Here is a 22,866-nt window from a genome sequence, read left to right as displayed (position 1 = left end):
AACCATTAGCGAATGCAACCAGAGCAGGATTACAAGATTTAAAACACTCAATTACAGGAAACTTCAAAGATGACGTTGCATAACAGGCTAACCTTAGATTTAATATTATTACATGAACACGGGGTATGCGGGTACCTAAAACCGAAAACCAAAGGTTGTTGCATCCATATCTCCAATATAACTGAACATTTAGACCAACAAAAAGACGAAACAAAACAAGTGGCAAAATCAAGTAGAAATATTCAGGCCTTTAAACAAAGTATTACGAAGTTTGGGATTCTCCCTAACTGGATGGTTGGCAAGTTTACTTAAAATTATAATTATAATTGTACTCATCAACTTGTTAGTTGTGCCTTAAAATGTGTTAGACGACTAATTGTACAAGTTATTTATGAGAACTAATAATGAGACATATGAGGACTATGAAGGAAAGTCTCATAGTCTCAAAGGGGGGAATTGTAGTCTAACAGTGTAGCCTAGCAGGAGCTGGTGGAAGGCCAAGGCTTACGTAAAGCTGATAAGGGGGATTCAGACTGGAAAGTGGAACGTCTAAACAAGAATTACTGTCCTTGGGAGTAAAGCACATCCTGGAGAAATACGTAAGCTAATCAAGATGTTTTGGGAACCATCTGAAACAACTAGTAGAAGTGTGATAAGAAGCACCCTCACACAAACTATCCTCATTACAATACTAAAAGTCACACCCCTCGAGCTGGAGACCCCGGCCCAAGCAGAGACCCCTCACCTTTGGGCGTGCACAGAATATTAAAGTAGCACTGTAGCTTGAAGTCAAAAGAAGAGAAATGTAGACCAATAGAAAACTGCTTTGTGTAATTACTTATGCATATGCATAACTAGACTGTATAAATACTGTACCTGTGTGACCGAACTGTGTGCTAGCTTTGTGGAGCTACCACCTAGCACCCATCTCTGTGCAGACATGAAATAAAAATGCCTCTGCCCTGTGCATATATTGGCATCTCCCACACCGGGTAAATGACCTCACACTTGTGCGACAACACTCTGTCCAGCTCTCCATCCTCTCCACATTCCTCAGCAGCACAAACACCTAGTCTATCAGCAAACTTGCTGAGGGTAAACTGTTCCCCATTGTCCACAACTTTAATGAAGTTGTTAAATAGTTGGGGCTCCAGTAGTGAGCCCTGGGGTACAACGATTAACGTTCCTCCAAATGGCCTTTGTGCCACTGACCACAACCCTGACGAGCTGGGCCTGGCCATTCAGCCTGTTTTTGATATACCTTATCATTCACTTCCCTACACATACTTTGCCAGCTTCTCTATGAGGATATCATGGAAGACAATGTCAAAAGCCTTACTGAAGTCAAGATAAACACCATCCATTGCTCTGTTCATCTACCAAGCTAATCACCTCATTGTAGAGGGTCATTAGCTTGGTTAAGCATGATTTCTCCTTCATAAAGCCATTCTGACTGGTCCCACTCACCTTTCTGTCCTTCACGTGTCTGGAAGCGGTTTCCAGGATTAGTTGCTGTCCCACCTTCCCATGGACTGAAGTGAAGCTGACTGGCCTGTACTTCCCTGGATCCTCCTTCTTACCCTTCTTGATGACAGGATTGACATTTGCTCTCTTCTAGTACTCAAAAGCCTCTCCCAATGACCACAAGATCTCTCAAAGATAATAAGGAATGGCCTTGCAATGACATCAGCCAGCTCCCTCTGCACTCATGGGAGCATCCTGTCAAGCCCCATGGATTTACGTGTATCTTATTTACGTGTTCCCTAACCTGATCCCTCCTCCACCGAGGGTGGAGAAAAAAGCACAGCAGAACTTCAAGATGGCAAGGACATGAGATCAGAGACCGTCCCCACCCAGTTTTAAGGGCATGTTGTTTAACTTGTCTAACCAGTATTTAGCTCTCAGAGGAAAGACAGTCCCACCGGTATTGAAGAGATCCAACTTCAGGGAGGTCTCTTCAAGCGTACAAAATGAAAATATTTCCCTAGCCCAGAAATCTGTCTTCAATATTTAAGACAGGTTTCATTACTGTTGGCTGGATACATTTGTGATTTGGTAACACTATTTGTCTCAACTACCAGAATAAATGAAAACAGCTTTGCTTTTCCATAATGTCCCAGCATGAAGCAGCACATAAAAATGGTGACATCACTGTAATAAGGAAAAGGCTGGTCAGTATAATAGTAAAATAGCCAAAACACCTACAATCTAAAAACTTAATTCACTAAAAGATTGTATGCTTTTGGCCATCTTATGGATTTACCATATTAAGAAATACATCCAATTTAAATGGAGCTGACCAAAATTTTATAGGAAAAACAGATTTTAAAATAATGCTAAAAATTAGGAAAAAAGAACCCTGGCAGCTGAACACATCTCACCAGAAGCTAGAGACAAGGAAAAATAGTTCTGCATTTTCAGCTTCTATACTTCTCATGCTCTGTGGATAGCCTATAATATTTTACAGGACGCAGTTTCTGTGGCACTGGGTATTTCAGAGATTGTCAGAAGACGGTTAAAATAAAAGGCAATATAAACTCAAATAGCTAGGAATACTTGAAGCTTGTGAGTGTAGTACCAAAGTTATTAACAAGGAAAAAAAAATAAGGAAGCTTCAAGACATTAATTCCCAAAGTTAGAAGGGAGATACGAATTCAAATTTCTTGATGCTCCCTGAAGATCAGTTTAGAAATTCAGTCTATTGATTTGCATAGAGAAACCCATGAACAGAATAAATGTTAAAAGCAGATGGATATATGCACATTCACAGTTTTCAGGAAGGTCTAAAATCAGGATGTATGCACATGTAAGTGGTACACACCTATGATCTTTCACCTAATGCCTCACAGATTATTACTACCCTAAGTACAGCACACTGCAAACTACATGTGGGAACCTTAACTCCACTCCTCAGCTACACACTTGTTTGACAACCTACCTCACCTTGTCACCATAATTTTTATCATAATATTTATAAATGGGGTAAAAGAAGGTTGTAAGCCACCAGAATTAAAGTATACTATAGTGTTGTTATGACAGTAGAAAAAAATAAAAGGTTATATTATTCAGTGTCTCAAGTTTGTTGCTACTGCTGCTGCTTTGCTTTGGTAATGAGCTACAGCAAGTGTATCAAATCCTTATTAAGTCAGGAAGACAAATGAAGCACATATATGAATTTCAGAGGGGTCCAATAAGCAAGTCTGTACAATATCTTAGAAAAGAGTGACCATCTAACACAAAGGGAAAAGGACACCACAGTTTCCTAGGAGGCAATTAAAATTGAATGTTTACCATCAGAGATATGCCAAACACCAACTGTACTGCATTTCATGACAACAAAAAGAGAAAGCTATTTGCCAAAGTCAATTTTTTTTTTTCCTGAAGAAGCATCAGCAGCAGGCAAAGCTCTCACCAAAACAGAGCAACTCTGGAATAACTGAGCTACAGAATAAACTGACCCTTCAGTTCTCCCATCTTGGGCCAGCTTCAAATGTTTATTTCACCTATTTAGCATTAGCCATAGAAAAACTACAAAGTTTTGCTCTGAATTAGGCAAAGAAATTATATGCACAAGTCCTAGCCATCAGACTACACAGTCTCTCTTCTTCACAAACAGAAACGTTCAGGATTTTTTGCAAACTAAGCAGGCCATTGAAACAACCCACTCCACCAAAAGTTTTTCCTTCTGCCACAAATTTTTTATTTTTTAAACAAAAAATTCCTTGTGATAACAGATCCTTCCCTGTTATCTCTAGTCAAGAGTAGCACTAATGTGAAGTTGGTTAAGTGTAAGCTTTAAACAACACTTTTGTTTAAACCCTATACATCTCAATTTTCATTCCGCTTTTAAAGATACAGCTTATTAGAGATCTTCCTTACTCTGTGATTCATTTAGTTTGAACAAAGCAAAATAAGCTAATTTCAAGTTACTTTGCTATCCAAAATTTGCATGTTAATAAAACAGAAAATAATATTTAAACACTGACACAAGCTTTACAGAGTTTTGAAAATGGAAGCACTTCTTCTGACCACAAAATTGCTGCAAAAGCATGACAACTACCTGAACTAATGATTATTTATTTCCTTTCTTTTCTCTCCATGTAAATGCACAGCCACATCAACAGAATAAACATAAATCTTTACAACCAACCTTTTAACACTTTGAAGGGAAAGCGTGCATGTCAGCCCCCCCCCGCTACATTTCAACATAGAAGACAGTTTACAGACACATAATTTACGAACAAGGTTAAGTTTGGGTATGGCAATTCTCTCAAGTTCTTTGGTTCTCTAAAATTTATTGTCATAGACTCACACCTCCAATAAAAGGAAAGGGAGCTGAACCTTTAAAGGTCTTCTCTCCCGCTGGTTCAACAGACATTAAAAAATCTTGAACAATTCAGTTGAAGTCTCTTCTTTCTCAACTGTGCTACTGCAGAGCAAGTAAAATCTCCAGTTTTAGTCTCACTGTCCCGACCATCCGATACAGAACTGTTCTGATGAGTATTCTAGCACTGGACTGTAAGGAAGAATAAAAGAAAACATCCATACTTTTTTAATTTACCTTCTTGCCTCATCTTTAAAAAAGAAGTATGAGAACTAAGGCTTCCTGCAGAACACTGAGGAAGGAGCGAGGTCCTCTGTCAAACCTGAACACCTCCAAAAGTCTTATGACATGACTAGGTATGAGAACTCTATGGAGTCAAGCTGTGACCGTCATTTTTTTAACCATTTAAAGCCAACACATTCTCTAGTACAGCCACAGCCCTAAAACCTAGCTTTACAGTGACTTAGCAAAAAAACAAACGAAAAACCCTAAGGAAAACCCACCTTCATTTCTACTTAGGGCTCAAGTTCCCTATTCAAGGATGAATCAACTAAATCACACTTTGTTTTGCATAAGGATCTAGAATGTCAGCAAGACTTAGGTGGGACATCAGTGTCCTAAAAATCCCAACCACTGCTCTTTATTGTATGGTTCCCTGCCTATATATATGTATGGTTCACAAACAACAGGGTTTACATCACTTCTGTGAATCAAGTATTAATGTCACAACAATCAAAGCATCTTTTAGGAAATGTTTTAAGAAACAGCCAAAGTCAATGAGAGAGTTTCGAATAACTTAATCATCACTTTTATCAAAAAAAGTTTTTCCTTCTTGCACTGTACCTAAATGTAAATTAAAAAAAGCAAACTACTTCGTAACACAGAGTAACTTCATATTATTTGATATTTAACTTCATAACTACAACCAGGTTCCTTCTGCTTGAAACCCTATACACTTGCAGTACCATTTAGTGGAAAGCTAGAGAAACGCTGATCTCTTGCCCTTTGCAAGAGAACCCTTTTTGGTTCAAAGTCCAAAAGCTGAAGTGTTAGTGCAATAACATCACCACCCCCTTCAGCATACATTATGTAACAAAATCACCAGGAATTCGTTTGTGCTTTGGAGTCTTCACAAGGATCTGAAGAAAAAGCAGTTGAAAAAGGTAGTGGTTTTGACATATCCTGAGCATATAAAGCAGAAAAACAATTCTACGCATTTCAGCTGTTTCCCTGACTGTGTTTACCCAGAATACGAAGGGAGGTGATTGTGGGAGAGTTGATAGCACCACACAGGGCATTATCATCTGCTACTGTGTAATACTACTGCTCAAACACACAGAGTAACAAAAACCAAAACAAAAAGCATGCCAAGTCTTATCCAAGTTCATGTATAATAAAGTCTGCAAATAGTTGTCCTTGCAGGACAGAATTTACTCCTAGTACTAAAAAAAAATATATAAAAGCAACTTCCCCACAAGTTATTGATGAACTATCACTGTCACACTTTTACCCACACATTTTAAACAGAAGAATCTCATTAGAATGGAGGAAAAAAAAAAGGAGCATAAAGTACATTAACTTGTGAAGTACTAACAAAGCTAAGTATCTGCACAATTTCCCTATATCACTTTACAGATGTAATTCCACTAAAGCTTTGCTGCAAGTTTAAATTCTGATTAGTCTTAAAAGCTTCCACCAACAGTTTTTTCACACAGCAGAGCAGCCTACACCATTCAAGACAACTTCTCAATACAAATGTACCCATTTTAGGATTCTACCAGAATAAATGCATCAGTAAAAGAGCCAAGCTGCTGACAGTTATTCCAGTACAAAAGCTATGTTTACATCAAGGCTTAAAGTATAAGCTCTTGGGGGCAAGGACCTTATCTTCATAGTTGTCTGCAAACCACTTAACAGACTGTCAGCACTGTACAAATAAAAACCTAAAGAAGGAATTAAAGTGGACCAGTATGCCAGGCATTTTCTCCTCAATGGGCCTCATCTAAGTATGAATTTTGCTTAGGGTACAAGGGCACAGCTGTAAAACACACCTGAATCCTTGTCAAATACATATACATATGCAAACACATTTGCACATATGCAAATAAGAACAACTGCACTTCCCAAGTGCAAACATGGCGAAAAGGAAAAAATAATTATCCTACCAGCAAAGATAATTTAATGAAGCTAAAAAGCAAACTCTTCAAAACATCCAGAAAGGAAAGAGTCCAGATAAAGATGTCACCCAAAATAGTAAGTGGGGGATGTAGCTCCTTGATTTCAGTGAGAATCTCTTGTCAAGAGGTCAAAGTATCACACAGCACTGGAAGTTAATCGCTTGGAAAAAAGAGACACATCACTCTTTCTATGAGTTAAGAAGACAGTACTTGTATTACTACTGTTTATGACCATACAATAGCCAAGAATCAGATGAAATGGCCACTCACGCCTGAACTCTTTCCATCTACCAAATGCTTTCAAACAAAACACAGATTAATCCAACTAAAGGAATGAGGAAGATCACTCTTCTCTGTTGGTTTGGTTCCTTCACATGTGGCTCAGTTCATTCAGGCAATCCCCAGCCACACTGAGACTTGATGTAGAAGAGCCACAAGCCACAGCCACAAAAGATTACAGCAACAGCCTCCTATTCATGTTCCACAGTTTCCATGTTTTCAAAACAACAAAACTGAAATACAAGTTAAAATAACAAAACAGCAAGTCCATCCAAAGGAAGCAAAATATTGAAGCTATATCAACTTTCAGATACTGACAAGACAACACACAGAATTAAACTACTTCAGTGAGCCTGAGAATTTAAAAAACTTATTTAGATGCAAGTCTTTCATTTGTGGTCAAAATAACAGGTTACAGGGGGAAAAAACACTGTAGTAATCTACAGTAATCCACTGTAGGAACCAGTTTCACACACTTAACTTTACTTTTTCTACAAGGCTTTAACACAAGCCATCTTCCCAAACATCTTTGCTTTGCCCTTACAGAAAACCATTTTGTAAGGGCATTTTTTTTTTCATTAGCTCACTACTTCTAGTACTTCAGTATCACAGAAGCTCTGAAAAATTTTTTAGAAGGAGGCTACTAAGGTAAATGTAGTACTTCAGTATTACAGAAGCTCTGAAAAATTTTTTAGAAGGAGGCTACTAAGGTAAATGTGTTGCCTTTACCAGACACTCAGTTTACAGTCTACCCAATAATGCTTTAATTATTTAAAGATTTATGAATAATCAAGGTGGGGTGGGGGGAGAGAACTTAAGTAAAATTACCACTGACTTTTGAATTAAGTTGTTCTGTCCATCTTCATTTTCTTTGAGGCAGTAGCAATTCAGCTGAATGCAAACCTAAAAAAAATTATTGTAAACATATTAATTTCAACATTTAAACTATATCTATCTTCAGAAACATTTAACCACTATGGGAGCAAAGGAACAGCAATACATCTAAAAATAACATGTAAAATTAGTTAGTTCACCACTAGATTTTGTTTTGAATCCTTTCAAAAAGGTGGAGGTTTTTTGTAATGTTATACTTGCAGACCAGTCAGACTCATTCATTCCCATTACAGAATAGGAGATTACTCTGAAGCCAACCTTAAAATATCAACACCTTAAAAAGCTCGTTTGCACAGGCAGTAAACTAATTTTTGGTAAAAAATATATGGCTTCCATAAGTGACAAAGAACAGTGGAAGGAAATAAAAACCCCAACTAAAAAACTACATTATTAGTACCTTCATGCTGCAAAAACACCTAATACAAATGGAAAGACTGAGATGTACAAGCCATCCAGCAGACTTGTTCAATAACTATAATAGCTCATTGTTGAGATTATAATATTAACATGAAGGCTAAGTTACCTACGGATTCAGTCTAGACATACCTATTTTTTAATCTCCCAGAAGAATCACACTCCTACCTACACATTCCTCCTCGTACACGTATTCTTCAAATTCTTAAAGAATTATTCCATTAATTATTTAAAACAGCAAGTAAAAATTAGATTCTGCAAGCTCATTTCAACGTTCTCAAAAGAAACAACAACCTCTAGGCAGTAAACATTACTAGTTTAACCATTCTACTGACAAAATGTTTATTCAAATGTAAATTGATTTATGAACACTACAACACTTACTTAATCCAAGAGGACCGCACAAGGTGTTAGTACTGCGTGATTTATATTTTTCCAGTTTGTTTTCCTTGAGATAATATCCCGAGTGCTTGTTGATACTACATTCGTAGCTGCTTGACATAGATTTGACCTCACAGAAATCAGCTACCCATCCTTCTTGCTTACAGATTCCACAAGGCTATTTCCAAAATTTGCCAACTCTGTATCTTAAAAAGCTTTTTTTTTCTCTGACAGCTTCTTCTCTTGTCTATTCCATGTACGTATCACCATAAGAAGCATCAGCTCCAGGTGAGATAAATACACTTTTTACACCACAAACTGTGAAGCCAAAAATCCAAATTTCACATCTGAACTGTGGAATATTTCCTAGCTTCAAGTAACAGAGGCATTTGTAAACAACAGCTATCTGGATACCTCCATACTGCTTATTGGCAACAACATTTTTCAACAAAAATATTAAATAAAATATAAAAGAAAAAATGATAAACAAACGTCTATTAGATTCTTCATTTAGAAAATAGGTCTCATTGCAAAATAGCAGAAGGCTATGTCAGAAAATCTAAAAAATAAGATAAGAGGAAAAATATCTGCCATGAAACTTTTCAGCAATGTCTACGCAGTGACTCAGGCTGCATTTAACCTGGAGCCAGTTAACAAAACTGGTTATGCCTGTGACTCAGACAGAATGTTGCCTGGAAGAAAAAAGTATCTAAAAGCAGGAAAGCACTTTATTTTAGCAGCTGAAGTATTCAGAACTTGATAAATTTAGCCATGTATCCATGCCATGTGGACAGAAGCGTCCCAGGGTGAGGTGCTCGGCACTGCTAGAAAGAAAAAGCTCACGACTTCAAACTTCCAATTCACTTCTCAGATGCCTACTGATTGTTTCAGAAGCCTTTTCAGGATGAAGCACTTGGACAAATAATCCCAGGAGAGTGTCCGGTATTTCTCCCCTTTCACAAGAAGCAACTGCTGCAGGTCGGTTTCCACCTTTTTTCCTCCCTACCAACGGAAGCAAAAGGCTGCAAACATCCAGGACTCTCTCTGTAATCCAAACTGCCTAGGGTAAAAAGAACCAGAACAATCAGTTTTCCCTTTTAAAATCTGAACTGGCGTTAGACAAACACATAAACCTGAACGTCAGAAGAGCACAAACACACATGCAATCAGGGAGCCGAACCCGAGTACAGAAGCCTCGGTTAAGCCTTCACTCACATCCCGGAGAAAGCAGCAGGGACGTTTATCGGAGAACGCAGCCTACCAGCGAAAACGTTCTCCTGCCTCTCGTTCCCGAGAGAAAGGGGGGAAAAGAAAAGAAAGGGGCATTTCTCATTTTATTGGGAAAGATGAGCAGGTCTGCAGAAAGCCCCCGGGAGGGAGGCGCTGACCTGGGCCGGGGACACCGAGCGGAAGCACAGAACGAGCCCGGGGGAGCGGCGGGAGCCGCCTGGGGAAGCCCCGCCGCTTCGGTGCCGCCCAGCTGCAAGTGCGCGGGCAGACCCCCAGCTCCCCGGCCACGACCGGCCCTGTCTTGCGCCGCCGCGGCGCGCACCGGGAAGGGCTCCGCCGGCCCGCGCTGGGCGCTCACCCTGCCTTCCCGGGGGCCGCGCCGCCCCCGCGCAGCAGCATCCGCCGCCGCCGCCGCCCGCCCCGCCGGGGGCCCGGCTCCCCCTGCCCTCCCCGAGGGCGGGCCTGGCCGCGCGGCGCGGGGGGGAACAGGGCGGCCCGGCGCCCCGCACGCCAGTACCCGCCCCGGCCCCTCCGCGCCTCCTCTCACGGCCCCAGCGCCCCCGGCCGCCGCCGCCAGACCGCCCCTGGGGTGCCCCGGGCCCGCCGGCGGCCGCCCCCCGGGAGCCGCGGGGCCACGGGCGCGAGAGCGCCGCACGCGCACACCCCCCGCGCGCGCACGCACGCACACACACAGGCAGACACACACACAGACACACCACACACACGCGCGCGCGCGCACACACACACACCCCGCGCTCGCCTCGCTCCCAAAATGGCGCCGCCGCGAGCCGCAATGCTCTGCGCGCGCAAGCCTCGCGAGAGTCGCCGCGCGACCCCGCGGGAGCCCGGGGCGGGGCTTCCCGGCCGCCGCCGAGGCTGCGACCCCGCCCCCGCCCCGCCGGCGGGAGCCCCCCTGCCGTGACGTCACGGAACAATCCCGAACGTTCGGCGCGGGGCGGCGGGGGAATCCCCAGCGCGCGCCCCGCCCCCGCCCCGCCCGCGGGAGTCCCCGGCGCCGCCGTAATTAACCCTGCAGCGGCGCAGCTCCGCAGCCCGCGCGGCGCCACCCCTACCGGCGCCGGCGGCACAACGCTGAGGCGCCGGAACCGGTCACCGGCACCGAGAGGCGGGCCCAGGCGGCGGGTCGGCCGAACCAGCCCGGGGCGGGCGCCGCGGGGCCCCGGCTGGCCGCTGGAAGGTCCGTGCGCCGCGTACGTGGGCGGGAGCGGTTCGGTGAGGGCGGCCCCGGCCCCGCCGGCCCCGGGAGCAGCCTGCCCGGCGTCGGGGGGAGCCCCGCCTGGCGAGGCGCGGGGGCGGCGGGGGCGCAGCGGGCACCTGGAAGCGCGGGTCCCGGCCGCTGCCGCGGCAGCTGCGGGCAGAGCGGGGACCCAGGGCCTCCCGCACCTCAGCAACGCCGAGCAGAGCTCGCAGGGCGGCGGGGCGAAATCGCAGGCCCGGGGCGAGTAAGACAGCCAATAACCGCCATTTAAACAAACAACAAAAATACTGGCATCTCCCTTCGGCCGACAGAAATAGCTTCAGTTTACAAGCATTCGAGCGGAAATACGCTTCACGTACGTGCAGTCATTCGGCGCGTGCCCTTTTGAAAGAAACGTGATGGATTTTTGCAGCCTGGGAACTAAACGTCTGAATTAACGTTTTGCAATTCTGAAATCTCATTTCCAACGCAAGTCAAATTATTTTGCAATTAATTAGGTGAAAAATTAAATGTACAAAATTATGTTTAAATATCACTGGAAAGGGTACTGGCAAGTGTTTATAGAGCCTGCATTTTATTCTGGATTTTCTTTCAATGGCAGTTTCGTCTACGAGATTGATATTGTTGTAGGAACTGAAGTTATGCACTAATTTTTTTACAAAAATATCTCCAAGTCCTGACAAACAGTAGGATTTCTTAATGTATTTTGCAGGCAGACATATGCTGTCAGAATAACCCATTTTCATTATTTGATAAAATTAATAGAAAGCAACAATTGCTAGAAAAATTACTAAAAATCAGCAACTGAGAAAATTAGAAAGTAGAAAAACACATGAGAGTTTCATCTTTAAAAAACTGACAGAAGCTCTGAAAATGGTATGGTCACATTTACCTTCAGCTCAACTCTGAGTGGTCCACCCCAGTTCCAATTTCTAACAGCAACGGTGTTTTTCTAGGTTCCCATCACAATCTTGACTGCATTGCAATCTCATTTCTCTACCTCATCCTTGAAATCGATTGTCCTTTTATTTATCTTGACCTGTGCTGCAGAAGTGAGGCTTCCCAGGCAGTGTGACGGAGCATACCCTGTGGCCCTCGGTTATTTTCACAGTCTGCTGCCAAGCCTGAAACCACGAACAGGAAAGGCAGGGCAGCGCTCTGCCACCCAGCTCGACTGTGAAGCACGGCACCAGCCAAGGAGCCAAGGCTGATGCATCTATGTGCCATCACCAGGACCATAGTACCAAAACTGCCCACACTTTCAAGTTTCATTATTAAAATCTTTTTCAAAATAGTAATTCATAACCTACCTATTGATCAGTTTAACCCATATCAGACATATGTTGCAGTAGTAGCTAGAAGCTAACTGGTTTGTTCAATCAGGAAAAGTCACCAAAAACATCTCAGGACTCCAAGACTCACTGTGCTGCGTGATTCAAACACATGTAATACCAAGGAAGCTGTGACCAAAGTGATCATATACAAGTCCCAAAGCAACATATACAATCCTAAAATATGATGGGCAACAGTATCTAGGAAAACAAGATAAGAGGTCAACCCAAATCAATGTGAAAACAAAGTGTATGGAGTCAATAATGCATCTCCAGGCCACCTTGACAACACACACTCAAGGCTATATTAAAGATCTGAAATGACCTTTCAATTTGAGTGAGTTATGGCTAAAGCCTCCACACTGTGCAGCTATTCTGAGCATCTTCTGGCTTTGCAATACATTATATACCGTGGGTATCAAAAGAGAAACACAATAAGTAGCAGGAGATTATCAATTTATCCATATCAATTTATCCATATCAGCCCTCCTAATAGGTTTCTGTTGCTTCATATATGACCCTTCTATTTCCTTCTGGTGACAATAACCACATCAATTTTAGTAACCACAGGAAAAGCTGTGATAGTCATTGGGGAAATTACTTTAAAGTAGTAATGGGAAATGGGTTTGATTTATATCTCTAATTGTATCATAAAAGAAGGTATAATGCCACTTCTACTTCATGAAAAGCAAGGCTTTGACCCAGCAAACAGCTGAGGTGATGTCCTTCCCTTACTGAGATCGGTGGCAAACCTCGCACTGAATTCAAATCAAGAGCACTCTTTTAACGCACTTTAGTTTACATGTCACAAGCATTCAAGCAGTTCCAGCAAAGTCAACAGGACATTCTTAGTGTGCAAGGATTAGTTTAAAGGAATTAATTTGCAAGCCTGCTGGCATCTGAATCTGGTTTGTGAAGAGGTTCCTGCCATGCACAGCCTAACCATACCAGCTGGTTCTCCTGGTATACACAGAGTTTATACCAACAAAGCAATGCTTCTACTAATACAGGTTGTTTTGCTTGTATGGGGAATAATTAAATGACACTGATAAAAACATATGTATTCCATTACTGATGAAGAAATCCTAGCATAAACATAGTCATTGTCTGTCATGAACAACAAGAGGAAAGTCAGAAGATTGCCAGAATGGCAAATTTGTGAAGCAATATTTATAGCACCTTTTGGTTGTAAAACATGTTATTTGATCTTCTGAACCCAAACTGCACCGGGATCTTCAGAAGTATATAGAGCACAGAAGAGGGTGAGAGCATTAAAGTGATCGATATTTAACAGAAACAGCTTCTGAAACTAGGTAGGCTGAGCAGAACATGTCTGTTTTGGAAACCTGCTATAGGAGGCTATGATGACATCTACGTTGGAAAGGGGGGGGAGGGAAGAAATATCCATATGAACAGTCCTCTTCTGTCAAGCAAACTTGGAAAAGTAGGCCAAGATTTTTGCCAGAGATGCTCACACATGTTTTCAAAAGTCCTTTCAATGAAGCATGATTTAAACAGAGGGTAACTCCTGTGGAATTTAGACAACAGTTGAGATTTAAGAGCAAGCTAAGAATTACTGGTTTCGAATGACTGAGGTACCTCTGGGTAGTCTGATGAAGAGAGGATAAAAACATATTTAGCACTTTCATCCAAATTTAGTATTCTGAATGCTATATGTAAGTTAAGGTTCTGTTTGGTGTAGACCAGACTACAGACTGTGAGATAACTGAAGAGAGATAGCTCATTCCATATTTGGGGACTGTCTACATCAGTATATGAAAGCATTGAATAAATAATACAATGAAACAAAAATGTGTGGGAAATGCTGAGGTGTAAGAAATGAAACCAGAAACATTTTAACTCCCACCAAATACTAACCATCCATATTTAAATACAAGTCTTAGAACTTATTTTAATATGAAAAATATATAATTAATTTAAAATTAAATTATTTACTGCACAAACTTGGATGGTGGGGTGAAGCACGAGACCAAAAGTTAAAAATGTATTTTGGCAGACACTTGAAATGTGCTGACTTTCATTTGTTCTAGGGGTAGAATACAAGATACTTATGTGAGGATATTACACACTCAGACTGTTAATTAAGCAAACACTAAAGAAAAATATGGAAACATACTTAAATTCCTTACTATTACACATCTTTGTGTCACTCCATGAAGATGTACAAAACACTTGACCTTGTACTAAAAATTCAGTGTGCCCAACATACAACCAATCTGAACCAAAGAATCAGGCAGGAGGCCAAAATAAAAATTTTCATATAACAGGTTTAAAATCTGATTAATACAGATTTCATCCAGAAAGCTTCTGATGCAGTGATCCCAACATTTAAAAACTAGAAAGAAAATGGCCACCTAATATCAATAGTAAAAACCCAATTCTAATGTATGTTCTTCTCAACAGAAGAGTATTTGTACAATCAGATCCCAAACACAGCAAGAATTCCTCAGGACAAACGCAGTTCTAATAGACAGTCCTTACTGCACAGTTTTAAATATCTTTCAGCTGCATGTTCATAATATGAAACATTTTAAGTAACAAAATTAAAAGAATGGAAGCATTATACAAAAGTGCGTAACAACATCTAGTTATTATCATTTGCAGCAACACAATGAGCACTAGTATAAAGTATCCGGGCATGTCTGTCTATATCTATTATCCCTTCCAGGAAAGGAGGGCAAGATGACTTTTCCAATTGCTTCAGGATTTCAGTGGGTCTACCTACACAAATAAGACAATGGGATTTGACTGTATTAAAGAATTGACCATTGTTATTTTCATCGTAGGATGTATAACCTCTAGTTATTTTCAAAATAACTCAAAATAACTCAAAATAACTCATGGAGTTCTGAGCATCTCCATGTCCAATGCACTTTAATACCATTAGCAAGTACTAACCAGGTCTGAAAATTAAAACATAAGTGCTTGTTGACTTATTCTTTTCTGAAGAACTTTAATATTAAAATTACCACTGACTTTGACAGGAGCAGCATTCCAGGCAATGACTTCAATAAAGCTGTAGGTAACAGTTCATATTTTGAAGCAATACCTAGGTATAAATTTTGAATGACACATTAGTATAAATTTGACCTATATTATTGACATTAATTGATCGTTTTCTCTCTCTCAAGATAATGACGGTTTCTACCTGAAAGAGTCAATATCTTGGTGACACTAGTGAAAAGCCACGATAAGAACTCGGAGGCCATTCTTTTGTTTATACTAATTGGAGGCAAAAACATTGTTAAGCATCAAGCTTTTAAAAGAGCAGCTTCTCCATCTCAAGTTTTTCACCTATATTGTAACTGAAAACAGCCTGACTAGTAGCTTTTTCCCCTTCAACAGTAAAAGCATCCATCTCCAAAAATGCATTTTGGAAACATTGGGCAGTATTAAACCAAGGGTTTGAAACTATTTTAATGGTTTGTCTCCATTAAGTAGTATTCCTTTCATGTAAGTTAACCAGCTAATGAATTGGGGTTAAAAGGGTGCAACTGTTCTTCAAATACGTCCCGGATGAATGCTGTCTACATGATATTTACTCTGTTGAAGGATAAAGTCATGCTATACACCTTCTCTAAAATAGTAAGTAAGTAAATCCTAAATGTACTCAACTTCTGCCCTGTTCCACCCAGGCAAGTGAAATAACAGCAAGTGAATACCCACTGTTCTAAATTTCACAAAGAACTCGAAATAATAACTGTTAATCACAAGAAACAGTTTAGATGAAAAGGAACAAGTTGAAGGAATTACAAATTGAACATACAATACAAAGTGACTAATTTTTCATAAGATGCTTGTCTTTACCCTACCTTTTTTCTCTATAAAATGAAATTCCTGTATTTTCCCTAAAATGAATGTAGCTAACTTGTGAACTTAGAGCATGTTAATTTTGAGATAAGGAGACCAGATGACCAGCCTGATGACAGGATCTTGCACATACTTAAATATAAGCAGATCTCATTTTAATGCAGGTTCATTTCGTAGCCAAATCTATTTGCTTTATCCCTTTTTCTTTAAAAAATTGGGGAAATAAAATGTCAAGTTGGTGTCAATACAGATTTTTTTAATGACTAGATTAATTTAGAAACTTTTCATATCCAAGTAAAGTGAAGAAAACAGTTTTTGTAAGGATTTTCTGCAAGTTTTGCCCACCATCAATGTACATATTACCATGGTTTTTAAAAAGTATGTGTAGCTACTACAGAGGCTCACCTTAGGAAACTGGCCCAAGAGATGTGTTGTTTCTCTACACAGACAGACCTGATGAAGGAATTGCATGTAGAAAAGTGTCGGTGTTTTCTCACCTATATTAACTGATCTAATTAATAGAATAATCTCTCTCTACCCCCCCCCCCCCAAAAAAAGACACAAACTTATACCACATTTTAGATCTGTTTGCTAGAACCACTAGAAGACTAGATTTTGTCATATACACTAAACACTATGGGATATAACTCACAGTTCAAAGATCTCCTGAGTTTTGTGGCATGATCCAAAAAAAGAACTGCTATCAAGGTTGATAGAATGGGCTCAGCTGTTGCAGTTCCTTATTTTTATTACCAATCAGCCTTTGAGAGAAAAAAAGAAACATCACATATGACCGAAATAAGATTCACTTACAAGTATTTTCAAGAAAGACTAAAACCAGCTTTCTGACTAGCAGAAGGTTCTTCCATCTTTAAACCAGGCTGAAATGCCCCAGCAAAGCTTTAGTATTCTATGAAAGTTAAATACAAAACGTTAAGAGGGAAATCTACCTCTTTCTCAGCTGATCCTCTTTCTCTATTTTTCCCTTCACGGACAGGCAGCAGAGGCTCTACTATCTGTTGTGTGCTTCTGTCATCTGAAACTTTGCCAAAGAAAACCCTCAAACAAACAAACAAAAAAGCAGCCCAAGAAAATTAATGTATGAAAGGCTGTGAACAGGGTCAAAAGTAAATTAAATATTTTCTCAGACTTATCTTCCTGGAGCTATGTTATGCTGTTTTCCAGGTCCCTCTGAACAAATTTGAGAGGCTCTCTTTTATTCGTTCAGAATTGGAAAGTTAGAGATGTGGCTCCTTCCTACTGGACACCTGCCCAACATAAGTGATACTTACACTGTTACATAGTGGCATTTTTGTATGTTGCTATTAGAAACTCCTGGTATTTGTAAATAAGTGGAAAATAACTCTAAATTTGAAATCCCTGAAATACAAACTTTAATCTATGAAGATGATGCAATAGCTTCAAATCAGCATTGTCCTGTTTTGATTTTCACTTCTGCCAGAGATCCTGCATTAGGCTTTGGCTGAGGGTTGTTGTTTTTTTTTTTAACTTTTCTGTGTCTTAGTTTTCATATCTGCAGAACAAAAATGCTTGTGTATCTTTGCAAACTTTTTGAAAGACAATTATGATACTTTCTGTAAACTTGCTAATTATTATAAATTGGCTCAAAAGAAATAGGCAAAACACCCTCAAAATGCAAGTACAGGGCTTCCTGTTTAGGAAACATTCCTTCTCAGTCCTTCCAAAACAATGATATCCTATTACACTATACTAACTTTGCCAAAATGGCTAACAGCATTTCTTTACTAAGTAAAAGCAAGTGTCCTGTAAATATTTTTCAAATTACGATGGCTATTGTGTATGTGTTTAAAATATTTTGAGAGACACCAAAAAGCACGATGTTCTTTTCCTTCATGAAATGTGACACATCTGCCGATGCTATAAAATTAAAATTAGCGAGGTGTAATACTATGCTTAGGAGACATTGTTTCTTGTCATGCTCTTAAGTGTTTACAATTTAAACACACACCTCCCCTTTCATTAAAAACTCCTACACTCCTCCTTGCCCAACTGCAAGCCATACAGAGGAGGTACTCAGTCATCTGTTTTTCTATGCATAGCTGACTAACAGTTGTTTTCAGTTATATTGCAAGTGAAGTCACATTTCAGCATGAAGACAATCAGAAAGCCACTTTCCCTAAGCAAGAAGCCCTTCCTGGGAAAGCTGGGCCCTCAAGGGAGCATGGGGCTCATCCCCTTCACATCATGATTATCCCATCCCTTGAGTGGTAAAACCAGGAGAGCTGTAGGGTGCAGCCTAAGGTGGGTCCCTGATAACAAGCCTTCCTTAGACCACCTCTCTAAAATGCCTGGGGGAGCTGCTGTGGGCAGGAGCTTCGTGGGAGTGAGTCCCTGCTAAGGAACAGGCAGGGAGATGCCACCTGGGAAGCGAGAGGATGCATTACAGGTGCTTGGAAAAGATGGGGAAGACTCTGGAGTCTAGAAAGAGGGAGAAACTCAATACAGGCTATGCAAGCAACATGTAAAAGAGGCTGGAGGGCGAACTGACCAAGATACTGGCTAGCTAGAAACCCCTTGGCACTTTAAACTGAATGACAAATACACCCAAACAAAAACAGTGATTGCAATTAAGGATGATTTGGAAGGGAGTGCTTACTGAAAAGCTGCTTCTTGTGGTAGAGGGGAACTGAGGAAGTGACTTGGCCAGGAGAGTCAGGCTGCCTAAGTTCCTGCTACAGTAATTAACCTTTTGTTTACAACTATTTATGATTATATACAAATGAAATTGATTAAATTCACAAAATAAACTGTAAAAAAATCCCAAAAATTATAATATTTGTTATGCTCACATTACACCATCTCTTATGTAATTACCAGTGCTGTCATTACATGCATGTGCTGTATCTGTCTGTAAGTCTGGGTAAAACATCTCCTTGCTGTAAATCTGCTGGCTGCTGTTAAGCTTCACCAAAAATAAGCTGTTTTGCCTATTACTAAAATTAAATTATCATCATTATCATTATTACTATGAAAAGTAAATCACTTAAAACTTTTTATCCATGTCCTTTAGGGAGAATTAAACTTTATTTTTCATAAAAATAGCAGAATACTAAAAGCTTGGGAAGGAGGGAAGAGAAACTATTCCCTTTGAAAATTTGACATGAGAGGCAAGTGAGCAACACTATTTTAAAAAATCAAACTTCCTTACATTATACAGGAGTCCAGTTAGTACTGCAGAAATCTGTGTTACTTGCACTCATTAAAATTAAAGCACTGGGAGATACACACAACTAGGGGATTTAAAAACTTACTTTGCATATCCATTCTCTATTGCAAATACAATCCTCAAAACCATGGTATCTGCACAACGAGCAATGTGATTAGGAGTAGTAAGTGATGTGCCTAATACATAGATGGGTTCCTTTCTTCTCCCCATTTTGAAGCTCAAAGAATACACATTTGCAGGAGATGGTGACTTGTATTTTTACAATTTTATCTTTACAATTTTATCTTTCCCAGTAAGTTAAATAGCACTGCCACATGGTCATCCGTAACATCAAACTGTTAGGATGGTCCCCGCATGCTTCGTGCCTTGCTCCCACCAGCCTGCCTCCTCAGTACCCTTCATGAGTTCTTACATTCAATGGTCCATCTGCAGCAGGCGGTCTCTGAAGGAAGCAGAGGTTTTGCTAGCAGAGATGCGGGCAGTTCTGTGCTTTTTGGTGGTTTTAATGTCTAGGAAACCTCCTTGAGCATAGCTAATTTTCTAGTAGAGATACAGCCAAAGGGTCTAAGACCAGCTTCATTTCCTGAACAAGCAAGCTTTACTTTTTGTCATTAAGCCTACAGAAGGGGCTATTTGAGGCCATTACTCTAGGGCTTTGGGCAACAGGTTTGCTGGAAGAGTATGGACTGAAGTGAGAAGTATCACAACATTCACACCACCCAGATACAGACCAAGACTTCAAACATGGTTATGGTATCCTCTGATCACCATATATCTGTTGGATGTATCCATGATAGCGTACACCTAAGAGTGCAGAAAGTATAAGACTTAATACTTATTTTTATCATTCTTTAAGGGTAAAGGAGAAAGAAAATGCTACAGATCAAGAGATTTTCTTCTAGACCTTCTGCACGCTATCTTACAACTCCTCATCTATAACTGTTCAGCTTCACTGCATTATTAGTTTTGGGTTTTTTTCAAAAAGACTGGATTCTTCTCCCCTAACTCATTTTAGTTCTTTCCATTTTTTTTACTGTTTCAATCAATTGAAACAAAAAAACAACTAAAAATCTTTTTTATTTTTCCTTTTATTGATCCAAGATTAATTTGGATGATAAAATATAGTCAAAATAGGGAAACAAAATGTATTTTCCTCCTTTACTTAAGAAAGAACAGTTTAGGCAGATTTTTGTTCCATCTTCTTGATTGCAATTCAACAGAAAAGACACCTTGAAATACAGAACTCCACATGGTCTCATATGCCCAGCAGCTATGGAAAACTGCATTTGCATTGATGTAACTATTTGATTCACTGTATATATGCATACACATATTTTGTTCAGCCATGTCCAGTTCTGAGTCCCTGTAAAATGGAAAGAGCAATCTCACATTGCCTTTCTGCTCAGGGAGGCAAGGCAGCAAGCAGAAGAACACCCATGAAAGCACTGGGCTCTGGTGGAAGCTCCGTACCAATGCCATACCAGACTCCAAAAAAGTACAAGGTAGTTTGGTTTCCAAGATATGCCTTAAGAGCATACCACACTGTCACCCCCGTTTCCGGAGAAAAATGCTAATTGAGAAAGAGGTGGTGCAATCACACCCTTGTTCCTTTCCATCCCGTTCAAACAAGCTTACCCCAGTAGCCTCACCATCCTCACTCTTTATCTTGATCTGTAGTCAGTGAAAACCACTGGGAGGTAAAACATGTTGTAACAGCATAGAACATAATTGCACAATAAATATTGCTATCAAAATCCAGCCCCCACTCAGATACAGAATCATAGCAGCCCTTTTCAAATCTTCGGGATCCAGATTTTCACCATCATTTTTTTGTAGGTATTGGAATCTGCAAATATTTGTAAGCTTTTCTGTATAGCTGCTATTTCCAAGTGCAAAACTGAATTTCAGAGAGAGACAGAAAGCATTTTATTTTGAAAATACTTGGGTTTTACACTATTATGCTTTAGAACCTGTAAGTTTTAAGAACCCGTTAGAACCAGTAAGTTTTACTTATTTTTTCCCATCTTGCAGCCCCCTGTCCACAACTCTGAGCACTAGTTTTTCCAGAATTCTTGCTGCAACTTATATGACAGCTCTGGAACACACCTCATGACCTGCTGTGGTAGAGCTATGAGTTCATACTATTTTATCAAAATGGTCTGAATTATTATTAAAAAAATTTCAGTTCTAAATCTGATCGAAATCTGATAAAATATTTTAATTGGCAAATTAACAACAGAAGATTTTTTTGTAAAATTGCACAAAATTGAACAACTTAATCATGTTAAACAGTTGAAAGACTGTGAGGTAAGCTGCTTCAGAAGTTAGGAAATAGCTTCTTGCATCCAAATCGGGGAGAATTCCTAGTAAGAAAATGTATATAGTAGCAAATATGCATTTCCCTGGATTGGGAATTCTTCGTGCTGCCCTTTCTGTGCTATTTTGTTGATAAGATGAACAGGCTTGGGTATGTGTTACCCATTCTGTGTTCATGAGAAGCTATTTTGCCTTACCTGAGCTGAGGCTTCAAGGGAACAGGAATAGGAACTGAGTTTGGTGTATCCAGAGGGAACGAAACTGAAAAAGGCTAAGGAGCATTACTGGATTATGATGGTATTCCAGACCAGTCAAAGGTGGAAAGGATGAAATCTTCCTTCTTAATTTTTGAGTACATGCAGTGTGCTCTGACATAGCCTATCTGTCTGTTGCTGACCATTTTTACTGGATAACTCCCTAATCTGTGTATACAACTTTGGAAAAAGGCAAAGACTGATCAGGGATCAGAAGATGAGGTACTGCTGGAGCTGCTTGTGCCTGTGACAACTTTCCTAAAAAATGCATTTCTGCAAAGTCTTGGGATTTTTATGTTGTCAACATCTTACCCCAGGTACATCAAGAGCAGGTACGTCTACATGTTAGGCTGCTGTGTAGTTTGAAGGTACACAAACAGTTTATATACTGGAATTAGACTAGACTTAGCAGTGCAGCACGTGACAAGCTAAATTACTCTGTTTCTCAGAGCAACAGGTCCCAGCAGAATAAATTAAACAGTAGAGAGCTCCACTGCTTAAGTACCTAAACTAGCTTGGGATCTCTACACTATCCGCAAACGCAACTTAGGATGCATCCAAAGAAGCCGTTCACTTCATGATGCAGCCTTGAGCCTCCCAATTCCCAGGTGGGGCACAGTCTGGGGCACTACTGCAGCCGAGTGTTGCTGTGACGCACACCACTCCTCCAGCAGAGCAATATGCGATATAGCAAGTATGGCAGATGCTATTTTGGCCAGAAGCAGAAACAGTTGACTCCAAAAGTAAAAGCATGAGTCTTTATAGCCTGGGATAAAGAAATCAAGCTGAAAACGACCCAGTTCCCACTTCATGTGCACCGGGACAAAAAATACCACCAAAAAATGGGATAGGTATTACTTGCATGTAAAATGCCTCAACTTTTCAATAGAAAAACCCACTGCAAATTAAATTTCACTTTCTCTGTTTAAGCCACAGCAGGGAACCAACGACAGGAAGGTTTGAAGGCTCTGACATTTTGTTTCCTGCTCCAGACACTTCGATGTTGGG

General features: G+C 40.4%; 1 protein-coding gene across 4 annotated transcripts in view; it reads right to left on the bottom strand.

Annotated features, from left to right (window-relative positions):
* GPBP1 (GC-rich promoter binding protein 1) overlaps positions 1-10,571 on the bottom strand; it is a 44,425-nt gene extending 33,854 nt beyond the window's left edge. For 2 of the 4 annotated variants that reach the window (XM_072860730.1, XM_072860733.1), the window contains exons 1-3: positions 10,449-10,571; positions 8,473-9,529; positions 7,616-7,683 (exon numbers count right to left, since the gene is read on the bottom strand). The gene's annotated coding sequence lies outside the window, so the exon portion shown is untranslated. Of the gene's footprint in view, positions 1-7,615; positions 7,684-8,472; positions 9,530-10,057; positions 10,356-10,448 lie in introns of those variants that run through there. The other 2 variants (XM_072860732.1, XM_072860731.1) reach the window with 2 other exon arrangements.
* Positions 10,572-22,866: the final 12,295 nt, after the last annotated feature.

The sequence above is a fragment of the Ciconia boyciana genome, chromosome 4, assembly GCF_034638445.1.
Source record: "Ciconia boyciana chromosome 4, ASM3463844v1, whole genome shotgun sequence".
NCBI lineage: Eukaryota > Metazoa > Chordata > Aves > Ciconiiformes > Ciconiidae > Ciconia > Ciconia boyciana.
This window is presented reverse-complemented; position numbering and strand designations above follow the sequence as displayed.